The 17,905-nt window shown below is 39.6% G+C and overlaps 1 protein-coding gene across 4 annotated transcripts in view; it reads right to left on the reverse strand.

The window, feature by feature from the left end:
• The window catches only part of LOC127618343 (formin-like protein 3), a 69,262-nt gene that overhangs the window by 36,395 nt on the left and 14,962 nt on the right, over positions 1–17,905 (reverse strand). The gene's annotated exons all lie outside the window — the stretch shown is intronic.

The raw sequence follows: 17,905 nt of genomic DNA on the forward strand, positions 1-17,905 counted from the left end.
ATAGTATTGTGGGTGGTTGCCAGAGTGTAGCTATGTTTTTGTTAAGTTGTATTGAGTGGTTTGTAACACACTGATATTTGGCTGCTAGGATGTTCTAGGTCAGTGGTTTTCAGCCAGGGGGCCAGGACCCACAAGGGGGCCTCAAGATTAAATAATTTAAAAAATCCTACTTCATTAAAATGCCAAAAAATACTTTAAGCTGTATGCCTACAATTTATAAACAGACTCTTTCTGAAACTTCTAGAATCTAAAATGATCCATGAATAATTATTTTATTCAGACTTGTCTAGTCTCAGGCGAGGGGGCCTTCAAACCTCGTCTTGGGCAGTGGGGGGCCTTGGAGTAAAAAAGTTGAGAACCACTGTTCTAGGTGGTGGCTAGGATGCTGCTCACTGGCACAGCCAATAATATCATACATATCATATCATACATGCAATAATATCTCTCACTAAACACGGTGTGAAATGTTTATTTTTGCCTTATTTTATTCAGTTGGCATGTAGGAGTTGATAACAGTTTGCTTAATAATCTCATTCCATATCTGGATAATTGCTGCAATATCATAGAGGATACATTTCCTCCTCTATGATATTGCATTATATTAGTTTTGTACAGTATGTTAAATTAATAACCAAATTACTTTGACATACATGAATGAGAATAACGTCTCGGTTACTGACGTAACCTCCGTTCCCTGATGGAGGGAACGAGACGTGCCGATATAGCGGCTACATACACCTTCAAGGTGGAGGGGGACAGCCGTGCCTCCAACCTTTCCTGCAGAAAGGAAAGCACTGATCCAACTGCGCATCTCTGGGGGTCTTCACCACGGGAAGAACACCACTGAGCAAACAGACGCCACTTCAGGCCGTAAAGACGCCTCGTTGAGGGGGCTCTCGCCTGAGTGATCGTGTCTACCACCGCGGGTGGTAGGCCACCTAAGTATACCGCGTCCCGTCCAAGGGCCAGACATGGAGATTCCAGAGGTCTGGTCGCGGGTGCCAGACGGTGCCCTGACCCTGAGTAAGAAGGTCCTTCCTCAGGGGAATTCGCCGGGGGGCTGTCGCAAGGAGCGTGAGGTCCGAGAACCAAATCCGGGAGGGCCAATAAGGGGCCACTAAGAGGACCTGCTCCCTGTCATCCCTGACTTTGCACAACGTCTGTGCAAGTAGGCTCACTGGGGGAAACGCATACTTGCGAAGCCCCAGGGGCCAGCTGTGTGCCAGGGCATCTGTGCCGAGGGGGGCCTCGGCCAGAGAGTACCAGAGTGGGCAATCAGAGGATTCCGGAGAAGTGAACAGGTCTACCTGCGCTTGGCCGAATCGACTCCAGATCAGCTGAACCACCTGGGGGTGGAGCCTCCACTCTCCCCTGGATGTAACCTGCCACGACAGCGCGTCCGCTGTGCTGTTGAGGTAACCTGGGATGTGAGTGGCCCGCAGCGACTTGAGTCGGTGCTGACTCCAAAGGAGGAGACGGCGGGCAAGTTGTGACAAGCGGCGTGAGCATAGACCGTCTTGGCGGTTGATATACGCTGCCGCGGCTGTGTTGTCCGTCCGGAGCAACACGTGCTTGCCCCGGATCAACGGCAAAAGCCTCCTCAGGGCAAGTAGTACTGCCAGCAACTCGAGGCAGTTGATGTGCCAATGCAGTCGCGGGCCCGTCCAAGGGCCGGCGACCGAGTGCCCGCTGCACACGGCACCTCAGCCCCATTGGGAGGCATCTGTCGTGACCACGACGTGCCTGGAGACCTGGCCTAGGGGAACTCCTACCCGTAAGAACGCTAGGTCTGACCAGGGGCTGAGAGAGCGGCAACACGTCTGCGTGACGAGGACGCAGTGTGTGCCGTGGCGCTATGCTCATCTCTCGACTCGGGTCTGCAGCCTGTGCTGGAGTGGTCTCATATGCATCAGCCCGAGCGGTGTAACCGTGGCTGATGATGCCATATGCCCCAGGAGCCTCTGAAAGGATTTCAGTGGGACCAACGTGTTCCGTCTGAACGTACGCAGACAGGTCAGCACTGACTGTGCGCGCTCGCTGGTGAGGCGCGCCAACATTGAGACAGAGTCCAACTCCATACCGAGAAAAGAGATGCTCTGAACCGGGACGAGCTTGCTCTTTTCCCAGTTGACCCGAAGCCCCAAGCGGCTGAAGTGCCTGAGCACCAAGTCCCTGTGAGCACACAACATGTCTCGCGAGTGAGCTAAGATTAGCCAGTCGTCGAGATAGTTGAGGATGCGGACGCCCGCTTCCCTCAGTGGGGCAAGGGCTGCCTCTGCGACCTTCGTGAAGGCGCGAGGGGACAGGGACAGGCCGAAGGGGAGGACTTTGTACTGATATGCTTGACCCTCGAAGGCAAACCGGAGAAAGGGTCTGTGCTGAGGAAGGATCGAGACATGAAAGTACGCGTCCTTCAGGTCTACAGCCGCGAACCAATCCAGATGCCGGACACTCGCTAGAATGCATCTCTGTGTAAGCATCTTGAACGGGAGTCTGTGCAGAGCCCGGTTCAGAACTCGCAGTCCGCTGCCTTTTTTGGGTACGATGAAGTAGGGGCTGTAAAACCCCTTCTTCATCTCGGCTGGAGGGACAGGCTCCATCGCGCCCTTCTGTAGATGGGAGGCGATTTCCGCACGCAAGGCAGCGGCGTTCTCGCCTCTCACTGTGGTGGGGCGGACGCCGTTGAACCTGGGCGGGCGCCTGGCGAACTGAATCGCATAGCCGGTGTATGCTCAGCACAACGTATTATGCGAGGGGGAGGACCGCTGGAAAGCACCGTAAAGCCAACAGCTTGCAGAGATGAATGAACAGCAGAGGAATTCAGCTCTATGACTGCTTTCTCGGCTCCGAAGAAGATTTCTGATGTGTATTTGCAGCGTCACTCCTTTTATACCCGTATGTCCGGGGGAGTGGCATGCAAATTTCACACGCCAATTCTCATTGGCCTTTTCTCAAAATCAGAGATGGCCGTGCTCCGCAGGAGCGACCCCTAGTGTCAACTCAGCGACACAACGTCGACTGAGTGACAGACGGGGAATCTTGAACTAGGAATGTGTTTTATTCAGAATGCACATTATGCCGTTTAGAGATGATTTAGAGACATTTAGAATGTACAAATGGCTATTTCTATTTAAATAAATGTTGTATTCTTAAAATGTTCTGTTTGTCCAAGAATCCTCTAGCAGCAATGCAGGTCTTTGGTATTTACAATCTGCTACTTTAGGACCTGCGAGGGACTAGATTTTATTTACTTGTCTTTTTGTTATGCATCTGGCCATCCACTTCCCTCTCTATCCTGGTTAGAGATCATTATTTCAAAACAGTAATGCAGATTAGCCTTCATCTCTCTAAAACAATAGACTTTAAGAGAAAATAGAACTTCAGGAGATATGTGTTTCTTTTCTATTTTTAAAGCAAGACCTTTACTTGCAAGTGTAAAGCAACTTGTAAGAGCTCAATACCTCAGCAAATGGTGAAAAAACCCACTGTATTGTGATTTCGGCATTGTAGCGCAACAATTTTCAATTGTTCTAATAATAAGAACATTTTCCTGAGTACCAAATTAGCACTTTAGAATGCTTTTGTAAGGTAGTGTTTCCCAACCACTGTGCCACAAGAATGTCAGGTGTGCCGTGGAAAATTCTAAAATTCCCATAAGTAAATATATGCATGAAAAAAAAATTATAATAATTTAAGGGATCCAAACTCCTCACCTTTCGGTGAAATTTGTTGTTTTGATACCATAATGGATCACTTCAATTTTTGTGAAGAGCAATGATAATTTGCAAAATTGAGTGATATTTATACACATTAAGGGTCTTTCACATGACTCGTATCAGCGCTGCAGAATACATTGAAGTCTATGAAGTGACTTTACACCAAAGTATTTTTCACACACATGTTTTTGCTTCACCAATAATGTCTTTGAGAGAACTAAGCAACAAGAAATATTTAAAAACTGTCCAAATTTGTGAAGAGACATTCAATGTCTCAAAATGTCTTTTAATTATTATTACCTTATCGTTTACGAATATTAGAGACCCCAGTTATTGAACTAATTTATATTCACCAATTTTTACTTGGTAGCCTCCACAACAAAATTTAAAACTGACATGAGAAGTCGTCTGTCCGAGGCAAAGATGCAAAATCAAAAATGACAATTGCTTCAGCATCAGACTCCCTTGATGCATTTGATTATGCACAGGCGAGCACCCAGTTTAAGTTGATGCAGACCAGGAGGAAGGTTTGAGTTGTCGATTCAATTCTGTTCAGTTCATTTTTTATGTGCTTTGTTCATATTTTAATCGTATTTCTTTTTTGTAATATTGCGTTGTTCATATGTCGTGTTTTAGGTGCCTCCGCTGTCACTGCGGGGGAAAAAACTTTCATCTGCTTCGTGTGGAGTCTCTGTTGTTCATCTGTTCTCTTCATAAATAAATAAATGCTATAAATCTGCTATATACCCCTCCTGAAAGTTCATGATTAAAGATGAAAATGTGAACATATATAAAAGCTATTAAATGTCTTATTATCATTAAAATATGACATTTACAATGACGGGTATTAATAGATTATCACAGAATTGTTACGACCCTGTCCGTCAAAATGACAGACAATGTGATTTTTTTACATTTGTTTAATATTTTTTGCATAGCCAAATTTCAAACATTACAAGTAAACACGCTACCAAGACGAAAACACACAGAAAACATGGACAAAAATATAAAAAGAAATATTGATGATGGTTAGCCTATGTGGGATAGTAGTATGCCGTAGGATTTTTTAGTCCTATAAAGTGTGCCGTGGCAGAAAAAAGGTTGGGAAACACTGTTGTAAGGAATAGGTGACACAGTATATATTTGCCATCATGGGAAAAGAAAAAATGTAATACATACCACTTAAAACAATTATTTAAAACTGTAATAATAATTTTTTCAAGGACAAAAATGTCTTTGTGTTCTATATTTAATATCATTTTCATAAAGTAACTTGTAATGTAATTACTTGAGTCATAATATTTCTCAGTACTTCTACTTGTACACATGTTCTTCTTTTTTGACCACTTCTGTTTTCGAGGGCAGAGTCTCTGATTTCATGAGAACATACATCAATCATTACGTCTCTGTATTACTGAATGATAATAAAGCACAAAAAAAAGAAAACGCTAAAAACTAGCACAGATTCACTTAATTATACTTGCATTTAATAGCGCAAATATGATATTTAGAGCAGAATTCTGAATTATTTTAGTGCAGTAGCTGTAACTGAGCTTCTAATGTGCGTTGTTCTCATCTGTGTCTCTGCATGTATATTTCAGACACACTGAATAATGCATTCATACATAGACTCGCTTTTTAACATTTTCATATCAGACAGCTATTTCCCTTTAAATTTGCACATAATCGGCAAAGTTTAAACTCTTATTTAATTAGGTGCCACTCTGCTGCTGTGGCACTACGAGCCCAATGTCTGAGTGTGTTTGAAGTAGACAAATCTCAAAACTCAGGCAGTTTATTTTACATGAAAGAACAACTCGCACCTATTTTTGCTCTTATTTGCAAAGGATAAAACAGCTGAAAATGTCATTGTACTTTTTTGGCTGTTGCTCACTGTCGGTCTCTCGCTTGTCGTGACAGTGCACAAAATCGACGACAAGATGTCTAGATATCAAGCTGATATCAAGTCGACTCAAAACATCAAAGGAGATGAGCTTAAGTCGTGTAGTGTGCACTAGGCTTAGAAAAGTAACAGCACCTCACCCTCACCTCAGCAAGTTGCACGACAGACCAAATGTGTTCTTGTAATAAAAAAAGCTAGACACAGCTCAACATATAATAGATTGCCGGTGTCTCAAGACACGTTTTCAAAAGATGACATTCCTTTTTACCTTAGCTTAGAAATGAAGCACTACTGACAGCATTCAGTGTGAACGGCCCATTATGCAGGTTCGATTTTTTATTTTAATTTTAATCCCTAATTCTAAATATGAGCATTAGAAAAAGAGATTCTTGCATTTGCAAGCACCACTAAAAAGTACCTCTTAAAACACAATTATCATCTAAATCCATAGGATCATAACAATGCAACTGTTCTAACAATATATAAACTATTGTTATTCTACTATTTCTCAGACATGTCATAGTAGTAAGTCCACCCTAAATAATTTTCATTTGATCAGCACATGTTTGCACTACAGACAGATCAGCAAGCGATTTGTCTTCTAAATCAATTTAATGGTGGAACACACACTGAGGCAGTAGATCTGTTCAGGTTCAGGGTGTAAACTGACAACTCTCTCCCTTTAACAAACACTGCGTACCTTCATTAACCTGAGACTCTTGCTATGAATACAGAAGAGATAGCAAGGGGCAGATAAGGGGCATTGAGCCAGATTGTCACAGCATGTAACAGACCACTCAGTGTGCTTCCCTTTGAAGATGGAATAGGTGTTTGCTCTGAAGATGCTATTCACTCCCATATCAACACCTACGATGAGCCTCTGTCTATCACCTACATACAGTGATTCATCCACCCAAAACACAACAACTTCACAGCCAAACTAACATACATTAGGTTCAAAAGTCTGAGGATATGTCCACATTAATACATTTTAGTTGAAAGTGCATTGATTTTGCTATATTTACTCCTTTCATCCTCCATCGTAAACGCTCTCTGGTACCGTACACTTTGGAAAACGATAACATAAGGAAACGGAAAACTGAGTTTTCATCCGAAAATGAATTAGTGAAGATGTGACTGTGGTCAATTCAACTTTTCACTCATTTGTTATGCTTATGATGTCATTTGCAATGAAAATAGCAATACTGTTTTAAATGAGAAAAGTACAAAATGGAAGCATTTTCCTTCTGTATCTCAGTGAAATGACATTTACATTTTATGCATTTGGCAGACGCTTTTATCCAAAGGGACTTACAGTGCACTTATTACAGGGACAATCCCCCCGGAGCAACCTAGAGTTAAGTGCCCTACACAAGGACACAATGGTGGTGGCTGTGGGGATTGAACCAACAACCGTCTGATTAACAGTTGTGTGCATTAGCCCACTACGCCGCCACCACTCAAATGACAGGATCACTTCATTATAAACAGAAAATCTTTCAGTGGTATGGACTGTATAATTTGTGGAAATAGAAAGCTGTGTGTGTATGTGTGAGAGAGAATGTGTTTTATGCAGTTTCCACTGTACAGAGATTTCTTCTTTCCACAAGCACATATGAGTCATCTACGAGGACACGTCTGGGAAACACTAGTGATGGTTGCTGTATATAAAAAAGTTTAGATGAAGTTTAGTCATGATTAGGTGTCTGCTCCTAAAATAGTTCAGCTTCCAGTATACTTAACACAATTGCAGACAGAATCAGCAGACAAGCCAATTCAACCATGTAGTAAATTTGTTTTGTTTGAAACCACATTTGACTGGCGACATCCCAATGATGATGACTAGAGTTTGTAATGTCTGAAAAGGGCAAGCTAACACAATTTAAGCACAAATGACAACGTGTAAAAAGAGGCCTGGAGAATGTTATTTGGCTCTGTCTGAGAGGATCTGTATCATTGGCAGTCCCTCCCACAATTCCCCTTCCAATGTTTTTTTTTTCCAGTTGTGACCGACATTGTGCATTCCAGATGTCCACAGTAATAGAAGGAATGTGTCCTGTTTATAATAGTAATGAATACAGCTATAAATAATCCCACTTCATCTTTTCTATAACCCTATTTTTTCCCTCCAAACCCCTTTCTATAAAAGAGTGTATAGATTTTACACACCAAATACTCATATGTTAGTCGACATTTTAACTTTTCAATGGTCGTGTAATTTTTTTCAAAGCTAAAATACATTCTATCCTCTCCCAGATTAAAATACAGACAACTATTGTATAAGTATGGCATTTGTAGGTTGATTCCCCGCAAAAGTGTGACACTGCCACATTAGGACCATAATCATACACATGCAAATACAGTTATTGTACCAAAAAGAAAAAAATGAGAAAAAGGTAAATTACTGTTGAAAATGTGTATATGTGTAATTTGGAATGTGCTTTTAAATCCTAATTTAAATTCACTATTTGTCACAAACTGGTAGAGTTGGATTGACATGTCATTATATTTTTGCAGTAATTTATTTGGGGTGTTAGTTATTTGATTTGGGGAAAACCTGGAACTTTTATTTTGTACAGACTTCCTGTACAGTAAAAGAAGGTCTTCATTTTGACAGTGGAGCCAAATGAAAAAGGAGGGCCTAATGGAGTTAGCAAGGGGCAAGCAAGGAGAAGAGTAGAGCAGCTCACACAGAGAGTACCTGGAGTATTACCTGTTTTTGGGGTCTGATGTCAGACCCTTCTTTTCTCTTTTTTGGAACCACTTGTGGATTATTTACTTATGGATATCCAAAAGAAGAAAGGTTTTGTTTTGTTTTTTTTGCTCAAGGACTGTGAACTCTGTGGACTGTTCTCTCAAGGATAATTCCATTTATCATTTTGACTATTGGCTCATGGACTATCTGTCAGATAATGTCAGAGGCAGGACCCAAAAGGAGAGTTCAAAGGGAATTTATTAATACAAAAAAAATAAATAAATAAATAAAAAATACCCACAAGGGGGAAAACAAAAAGGTAATCCAGGCTGGGGTAGGAAAACCATGACACAATGACCGTCCGGACATAAAAAGGAACAGGGAATATCATAAACTGGAACCGACCAACAATACCAACTGGAGAAACACAAGAACGACTTGTATATTGAAATAAACCTGACCATACATTGTGAGGCAAATGCCATGCGATGCACGCAACAGGCGACAAAAACAAGACAGGACACCTGTGCGAGAGTTCGGCCACACACACCCAACACCTTAGACCGAAGTGACCAAACCTCAGCACAACATGAAGACAGCTCTCGACTGGGCACACAACATAGCACAAGCACAACACGAGGCACACCCGTGTTCGCGAGATAGACAAACTATTGAGTGCATGCGGCCAAGATTACATAATGGGGCTTTTCCACTGCACGGTACAACTCGACTCGACTCTGCTCGCTTTTTGGGGGTTTTCCACAGTGGATAGTACCTGGTACCTGGTACTTTTTTAGTACCACCTAGGTCGAGGTTCCAAGCGAGCCGAGCCGATACTAAATGTGACGTCAAAACCCTGAAGATCACTGATTGGTCAGAGAGAAAAAGTCTTTCAGGAAGTGTCTCAGCCGTTGGCTGCACACAGCTACCACCGGACCTACCAACAGTGTAGGGAAAAGTAAAAAAAAAAGTTAAAAGTGGAAGTGGTTTGACCAAATGGACGCTATCTAAACCGGCGAGCAATGGGAGGGAGTGTGCTCTGAACTGGCGTTGATCCACAATGGAGGATGGTATGTTTTGTTATGTTAACTTTATAGTCTGCCTGAAAGCTTCACTTTATTTAGTTGACCAGTTACTGGAAGCTTGCTTCTAAAACAACCAGACCAATTTAACTGTTCCACTTGTGTAAAATCACCATGCAACAACTGCTTTATGCAGCACAATGAGCTAGTAGCTAACAGCTAGCGGCTGCTTGCCATAAGCGTGATGCACTCACGTCAATAATAGACAGATATGGAGCACGAGTGTCCGGATCCGACACAGACCGAAACTGAACCAGACAGGACGTCAGGATCCAAACACCATGCTCCTGACATGAAACAAGATGGACCAAAGAGCGCACGGCAGTGAATACAACCCAAACCACCACACACAAAGACAGACAACAAAACACAAGACATACATGGGACGATAATGCCATGGTCCTGTCAGAAATAAACTCAGAGTGACAGGACCATGACACTATCTATTTCTTCTTTGCTGGTCCTTCAGATAAGTTTTGTATTTTGTATTATTGCAATTAGGTTTAATGATATGATTTGTGTGCTATTATATTGATGCTTGTTTCTGAAAACTTTTTTTTTTTTTCAAATAGAGTAGCATTTATTTGCTCATGTATCTGAAACACAGTTAAGAGTTTTCCGAACTTTAGAGTGACATTTGGTTAATTATATTTAGTTGGCCATATTTGTTACATGTGTAACTCTGTGGCGCTATCAAAACATTGCTCTGTTTGTTTGAGCATCCCAATCAGCTCAACATAGCAACATTGCCTCAACCAATGGCAGTAGTTTGGGGCAGGACTATCTGTTTGTTTGACCAATGAAAGATAGGGGGTGTGTTTGGAACACTTGTCATTATTTTTGGAATGATCTTTGGTGAAGCTAGTAGTGCAGACATTATACACTTCATTGTTAAGCTTAAAGGATGATAGACATTTTCTGTCTCCCTCGCTCTCTCCCTTTTGCACAAACTAAAATGTCAAAGACGAAGTGGGCGCCTCTTACACTTGTTAGCATTGTGTAAGTGACGTAAACGGCAGCTCTTTCTGATGAGCTCACAGCTTCCAAACGTTTCACACAACAAACCTCATACATGTACTGTCCATTGTTCTTTCAGAAGAAAGAACAGAGAAGCCTACAAAAATACCACAGAAGCATCAAGTTTCTGAGTAAATATTATCTATATTAACTACAGGCTTTGGTAGTAACAGAATAAATTTAGCGGTGTTCTGTAATCATGGTACAAACAAATGTGTGATTGTAATCTGTTACAGTTACATAAAAACTATTTGCATTTGCAGTAAGTAAAAATTGGGATTACTAGCAGAATTTGTTTTAAATTTATATCAAAAGAAACAAATGATCCTCCTGATATAAAATGACATAGACCACTGCTTGCTTTAGAGTGGTTCCGATGCTCTAGACATCTCTTCTGGTTCTGTCTCGTGATTGACATGAGTCAGCAGCGCCACATAAGGAGCACGAAATAATACCTGTCTCACATCACCACACTCGAAGCAAATGAGGAAAAAACATTAGAAGGGTTGTTTCATTGCAATGGCCACTGGAGAAAATGTATAAATGTTTTGGAAATTTCGACATTATTGCCTCTTCAAAGGAGAAAAGGGAAACAACTTTACAGTTCAGTGCATTTTATGTCTTCCAGCTGTGAAGATGTTATTTTCCAAGGACTTGACATATAATTTAAAGAGGCATTTGAAGGTAAGACCCACACAGAAAACACTTTAGATAGATTAGCTAAAACCACATTTTGCTGTCCGAGAGTCCATGAATCGTTAACGGAAGCAGGAATAGCTTCCAGTACTGTGATGCTAATTGTGCATCACTGATGGTACAGTAGAAAGGAACATGTTCCACACTGAAGTGGAGAAATATTCCCATATGGTACACCTACTCTCGAAACTTCACTCAATTCTCATTACCATCATAATTTGGTATCATCATTGATATCATAATTAAAGGTTTATCAAAGTTTATTTGGGTAAAGTAAATACATGTTTTGGAAGATGAATTTTGTTGCACTCTCTCAATAACATTTTGTTATTTTTTAACAAAAACAAGTTATAGTGTAGCTTTAATTTCTTAGGTAAAAAAAAATTGCAATGGATAATTATCAATTTTGATAAAAGATAAAAATGTATTGTTGAGAGCAAAAAAGGTCTAAGTAAATAAAGCTGAAGTGTGTAACTTGTTCTGCTAAAATACCTTCTCCTAGCCCAGCTTAATATGCAGACAACTATTATTAACAATATTACGATGGTGACCAATGGCATACAGGGGGCGTATTCAGAAAGTTGTCTTGAAAACATTGTTTATTTTTGCAATTAATTTTGGTGGTGCTAGTGTGCAGACATTACATACTGCAGCTTTAAAGACACACAAAACAGTTTTACATTTATTTCAATTTATTATTTAAGACAAGAATCTTTATTATTATTATTATTAAACTCCTCCTCAAACATAAACATAGAATTACCCATAAATGTTAGCTGGTGATGTTGAACTGTGGACCATGAGCAAGCACAGGAAAGACACTAGAGGTATTGCATTAGCGTGGTGATGGCATAGTGGGCTAAAGCACATAACTGTTAATCAGAAGGTTGCTGGTTCGATCCCCACTGCCACCACCATTGTGTCCTTGAGCAAGGCACTTAACTCCTGGTTGCTCCGGGGGGATTGCCCCTGTAATAAGTCACTTTGGATAAAAGTGTCTGCCAAATGCATAAATATAAATGAATTAATAATAATAAAAATGAAGATTTACTGTACCAGTTGCATTTGGAAGTTAATGAATGGTGCCAATTTATCTACACCAACTGCAGTACTTGGCAGAATAAAGTTTGCTTATTGAATCTGAGGTATATCAGATTTTGTGTAATTATCACCAAGACATACTTCAGTGCATCTGTTCTAATTGTATTTGCTTGAAATATTTCTAGATTAGGAGGATGCACATGAGTTGTTCTGCATTGCAATATATTTTTTTTCTTTCTACTAAGGATGCAGTATCCCTGTTTTAATGTATTTTTCTTATATATAATAATAATAGCTACATAACTCATAACATTAATCAGACATGTTTTGTTTGCATCCAGAAGGCATGAGTTTGAGATCAGCTTTTCTCTTAACTTTGTTCAAATATGTCAACTTCAGGTAATCCAAATGTAATTTTAAGTAATCAGGTTATATTACGTTCTTAATTTGGTAATTGGATTAAGTTACTGATTACATGTTTTACTAATTAATTGTGCATTAATATGGAAATGCCAATGACACTTAAAATGCTTTGTAGATCAAATCTCACAGGGAAGAAATGTCACAAATGAGATCTCATTAACATTCCTCATAGACTGCAATGAGACTAAATAGATAGCAAACAGAGACTTTCCTGAGAAAAGATCCCAAGATCTTGCATAAGTCTCCTCTAGAGTTCCAGAAGAGATCTCAACAATGACACAAACTGTGCTCAAATTTGAAAAAGATTTCAACGAAATGAACTCAAACATTTCTTGAGTTTCTAAATGGTCTGAGCTATTCTATCCATGTTCATTTTATATTCCTACCCTTTTATTGCATGTCATTAATTGTCTCCTTCATTTCTATTTTTATAAATCATAAGGAATTTTAGAAGAAACATTGGAGAGAGCTAATACTAAAAGATATATGTTAAGTCTCCTGATATTTGAAATAGCAACCTCTGAGCAATAAAACTTTTCCTCTGGGAGGCTTCAAAATAGGATTCAGAGGTTATATCTGGCCATATGTCTGTTGCTAGGTTGCCAAGACAGCCTGGTGGCCATTTGTTGGACTTATATGTAATTAGGGCACTTAGAACACAGTGAGGTTCACATGTTGATTCAGGGTCTGATCCCACATCTGTGATAACAGAGACCGCAAAGAGCAAAGAGGGGCCTTTATAGTGATTCTCTGAAAAGTAGGTTTCTTTGTTTTCAGGTCCAGAAATGTAGTTACAGGAGGAATGAACCGTAGATGTCTAACCAGATAAGTTAAAGATTCACTTTTCTAATTCAGTTTGGCAGTATTTACCCTAGGGCTTTTTCTCGGGGCCCAAGAGCTTCCTGTACAGATATTATTAGCTTAATCTCTGGAGGGGGGAAAAAGGATGCAGTGAGTGAATTGAAACTTGCATTGTGAACAACACAATCAGCTTCCAAAGTGTCTATTAATCAGTGGGGAAACCCTCAATGGTAAAACTCACTTAAGTAAGATCAAAGAATAGACAAGAAAGATTTAGATAGTTGTAGAGCTGAATGAGAAAACTAAGCTGTCCTCTCCAGGCCACGCTCTGAAAACAGCAGTCTGAAATGGCAAAATCCTGAATTCAGTCCTAACCACTGGGACGGCATGATCTCAATTGGAAGACAGCTCTTTGTGTCCTGTCCCGAAAAGGAAGGGCACGCTATTTTGGCATACAACATGTATCCCACACATTCTTCAAACTTTCTACAACAAACAAAGGTGGTCATATAAAAAAACATAGAGGACATCCTACTTGTACTCAAAAGGGTCTTCTGGCTTCTCTGCTACAGTAAATGGTTTGCCTTACTGGCAGCCCCTAATCTAATTTTACTAATCTCATTTAGTAAATTACTCTTTTAACAAAAGTCCAATCATTTTTTCATGATTAGTTAAAAAAAGAGACACACAACTGAGATGAAAATACCTTTATTTTTAAAAGTAGGTCCTTGCACTGTACAGTATATTACAGATTTGTATTTGTATATATATATATATATATATATATATATATATATATATATATATATATATATATGTATAAATATATTGTCTTATTGTGTATATATGTACATATATTTTCTATTGGCTCTTTAATTATTATTATTTTCTCCGTCTTGTCGCTGCATTGTTGTGCACTGGAAGCTTCTGTCACCAAGAAAAAATTCCTTGTATGTGCAAGCATACTTTGCAATAAAGCTCGTTCTGATCTGAATAAAACTTAAAATTAACTCCCTAAAAATCTTCACTTTTAAAATAGAGTGACGCTACCCACGATAGGGACAAAAAGAGCTTCTGTTTGATCCCAGTATATTTTGTGAAAGAGTGACTGTGTGGATACAACAAAGAACCATTCCCTTTTTCTGGCATGTTTAGTTGTTTTCCATAAGATTATGTTGAACAATAGACTGTGACTAACAACAGTGTCTAAAAAACTAAGGAATAATCACTCACTATTTGACACTCAGGCAAAAAATTACACGAGAGAGAAGTGTATCTTAGTTTCTGGGAACATGATTTTTTTACATGCTTGACAAATCTGGGGGAAAAATGTCATGAAGACAAAAAAGAAAGAAATAAAAAGAGGAAGAAAAATGTAGCAGAGGAAAGGCACGTGAAGAGACATACTGATGTAAATAACTTAAAATGAAAGCAGTGAGTAAGAAGCATGAGACATTTTGGGGGAGAAAAATGTGTCTTAAGAGAACAGTAGCTTGAGTTCTTGTTAGGTATCAGATTGCAGAAAATGAAGAGAAGGGAAGAGCCCAGGAGACAACAGAGAAAGCGAGAACGAGTCACACACAGCCCTGCTCACAAAACACTACACATGATGAAAAGCACGGTCTGACAGTCAACATAAAGTAAAATGTGCTTTCTCAGTAACATCTTGATGAGAGCTCTTTTTTATTGAACTATTATTGAATTATTACTTTAATAATGAAAATTCCCCAAAATTAAAATTCTGTCATTATTTACTCCAAACAACCTGTCAAGCTCTAAATAGAATAAAAAAATAAAATACTATTAAGGCAGCATAAAAGTAGTCCATACAACTCAAACTCTAAGTAGCCCTATTGCAAAAAAAATAGCTTTTTTAACTAACTTGATTCAATCGTTGACTGACAATCGTTGACAGTGTTTGAAATTACTATTCTTAACTTAAAATGACTGCGTAATCTCAACACAATCACTTTGTGTAGAAAGAACCTAGTTGAATTGGGTAAATCCAAGTCAGTGTAACTCAAATAAATCTCTATTTCTTTAAGTACAAACTAGTGAAATTGAATGTTAGCATGCTAAATACATGCTGGCTGGAAGTACTACAGAATGTAGCTCACAAAATGTTTTAGAATTGTGTTGAATTAGTTGATTTAGTTCATTTTAATTTGAACAAGCATCAAAAAAAATCATTTTTTGAGTGTACATTCCAAGACTTCTGAAGACATATGATAGATCTGTGTGATGAACAGACCAAAATTTAGAAGACTATGGTGTAATATAGCGCACAAGTTGTATGTACTAATTATACGGTGCTTTAATAGTGCCTTTTTTTGTAACTATGAACTATCGTAGAATTTAAAAGCTCTATGAGATTTTTTTTTTTGATGTAACAAGGAAAAAATATCAGCATGCAGCTTGAACAGTTTAGCAAAATTACAAGTATCGCGGCAGTTCCAAGGTGAAATGTCCAATTTCACGTTATTTTGGGATGCTTCTATGACATATTCGGCACACATGTCGGCACAGACACTCATCAGGACTCGTATCCTTGTGCTTTGCATCTCAAGTGCATCTCTCTTTCAATTGAGCTAATGCAATTTGATCACACTCAAACAAGCTTTTAAATGTAGTTGGTTATGTAATGCAAATGGTAAAATGACCAAACAAGTCATGTGCTCTATTAAAAGTGTTTTCATTTCATAAGACCCAAAAGTGTTTATGAACTGATAATCTGCCATTTTACTTGTGATTTGTGTGAAAGTGAATAAAAATCGCTCTCGTAGTGGCTCTAGTGTTCATTTCACCAAGAAACTGCCATGATACATACAATGTGCCACATAAAAATTTTGCAAAAATGTAGTTCTAGTAGTAATATAATTATATTAGATCAGGTTGGCATATAGGTTTGGAATGACATGAGAATAAGTAAATGATGACCGAATTAGCATTTTTGGGAGATCTTTCCCTTTAAGAGACAGACAAAAATCACTGAGGCTCTCCTTCCCCATATTGGTGTGGTCAAATATTAGTCTTCACCATGGGCACAGCTATGGCATGTTTAAAAGAGGGATACACATTTTACAGTCTTATTTGGCTGACTCTCTGTCCACTCTGAGAGGACAGTGGGAGTTCATTTGAGCAAAAATTCTAAGCTACATTTATAAACACAAACAATTTCAAATGCATTTTTCATCCATGCACAGCTCTGGGGCTTCTGCTCCTAGTACTGATCCTAGAAGCTGGGACACATCCAATATAAACGATTCCAAAGCTCACTCAAATCTACAACCTAATATAACTTAAACCCTAAAGTCAATATGAGTGTTTTACAAACTGAGCTAAATGGCACTTTGACTACTTAGTTACCAGGTAGAATGCTATCCTTGGCTCCATTTTACGAGTTCTAACAGTACTGTAGTACAGAAAGAGGGGTGTACTAGGTCTGTAGAGGGCTCTTATATCCTTTCAATGGATCTAGCATGTGTTAGCATAGTCGACTAGACTGGAGCAGATCGCCAGACACACACCCCATCTGACCATCTCCCCCATACAGCTACTGAGCTCCAGCTAATAGGTCCCCAGGCACCAAGCGTCAAAGCAGGATCTGAGGAATGCACACTGACCCTGGAAGTAAGTGGATGCTGTGACAATAGCTCTTACTGGGGAGATACTCACACAAGTGTCTGCTGAAGCATGATCCTTTTTCATTTTCCTCTCATTTTGCCAAATATTTTTGGCACTTTTGGGATTTTTTTTTATGTTGAAACCCTTCTGTACAATAAAATACTAAAACTTTCCAACCATTTTTTTTCCCTTACTGAAAAAGCTCTCTGTTTCACTGCATTAAACACAAGGAATTTGAATATTACAAGTCTGGTGCAGACAAAAGAAAAAATGTTCTCCCCTTAGTTTCAAGGAGGACTAATGGGGCTTTTCCACTGCACGGTACAACTCGACTCAACTCGATTCTGCTCGCTTTTTGGGGGTTTTCCACTGTGGATAGTACCTGGTACCTGATACTTTTTTTAGTACCACCTCGGTCGAGGTTCCAAGTGAGCCGAGCCGATACTAAATGTGACGTCAAAATCCTGCAGAATCGTCACTACCAGCGTCGCTGGATTTCCGGCATGCAACATCAACCCACTAGTTTTAAAGTTAGCAACAGCGATAACAGTATAATTTGCTCACGTGTCTTTCGAATTGTGAAAAAAGAAATGGCTGTGCACAAAACCACGCCGTGGTCAATAAACGAGGTGCAGACGGGTCACTTTTTCGAAACGAAAAAGTCTCACATGTATCAGCTCAGTGTATCAGCTGTTGGCCGCACACGGCTACCACCGGATCTACCAACAGTATAGGGAAAAGTAAAAAAAAAAAACCTTAAAAGTGACAGAACTATCAAGGAAAAGTTGAAGTGGTTCGACCAAATGGACGCTATCTAAACCGGCGAGCAATGGGAGGGAGTGTGCCCTGGACTGGCGTTGATCCACAATGGAGGATGGTATGTTTTGTTATGTTAACTCTATACTCT

The sequence above is a fragment of the Xyrauchen texanus genome, chromosome 25 (genome assembly GCF_025860055.1).
Source record: "Xyrauchen texanus isolate HMW12.3.18 chromosome 25, RBS_HiC_50CHRs, whole genome shotgun sequence".
Classification (NCBI taxonomy): domain Eukaryota; kingdom Metazoa; phylum Chordata; class Actinopteri; order Cypriniformes; family Catostomidae; genus Xyrauchen; species Xyrauchen texanus.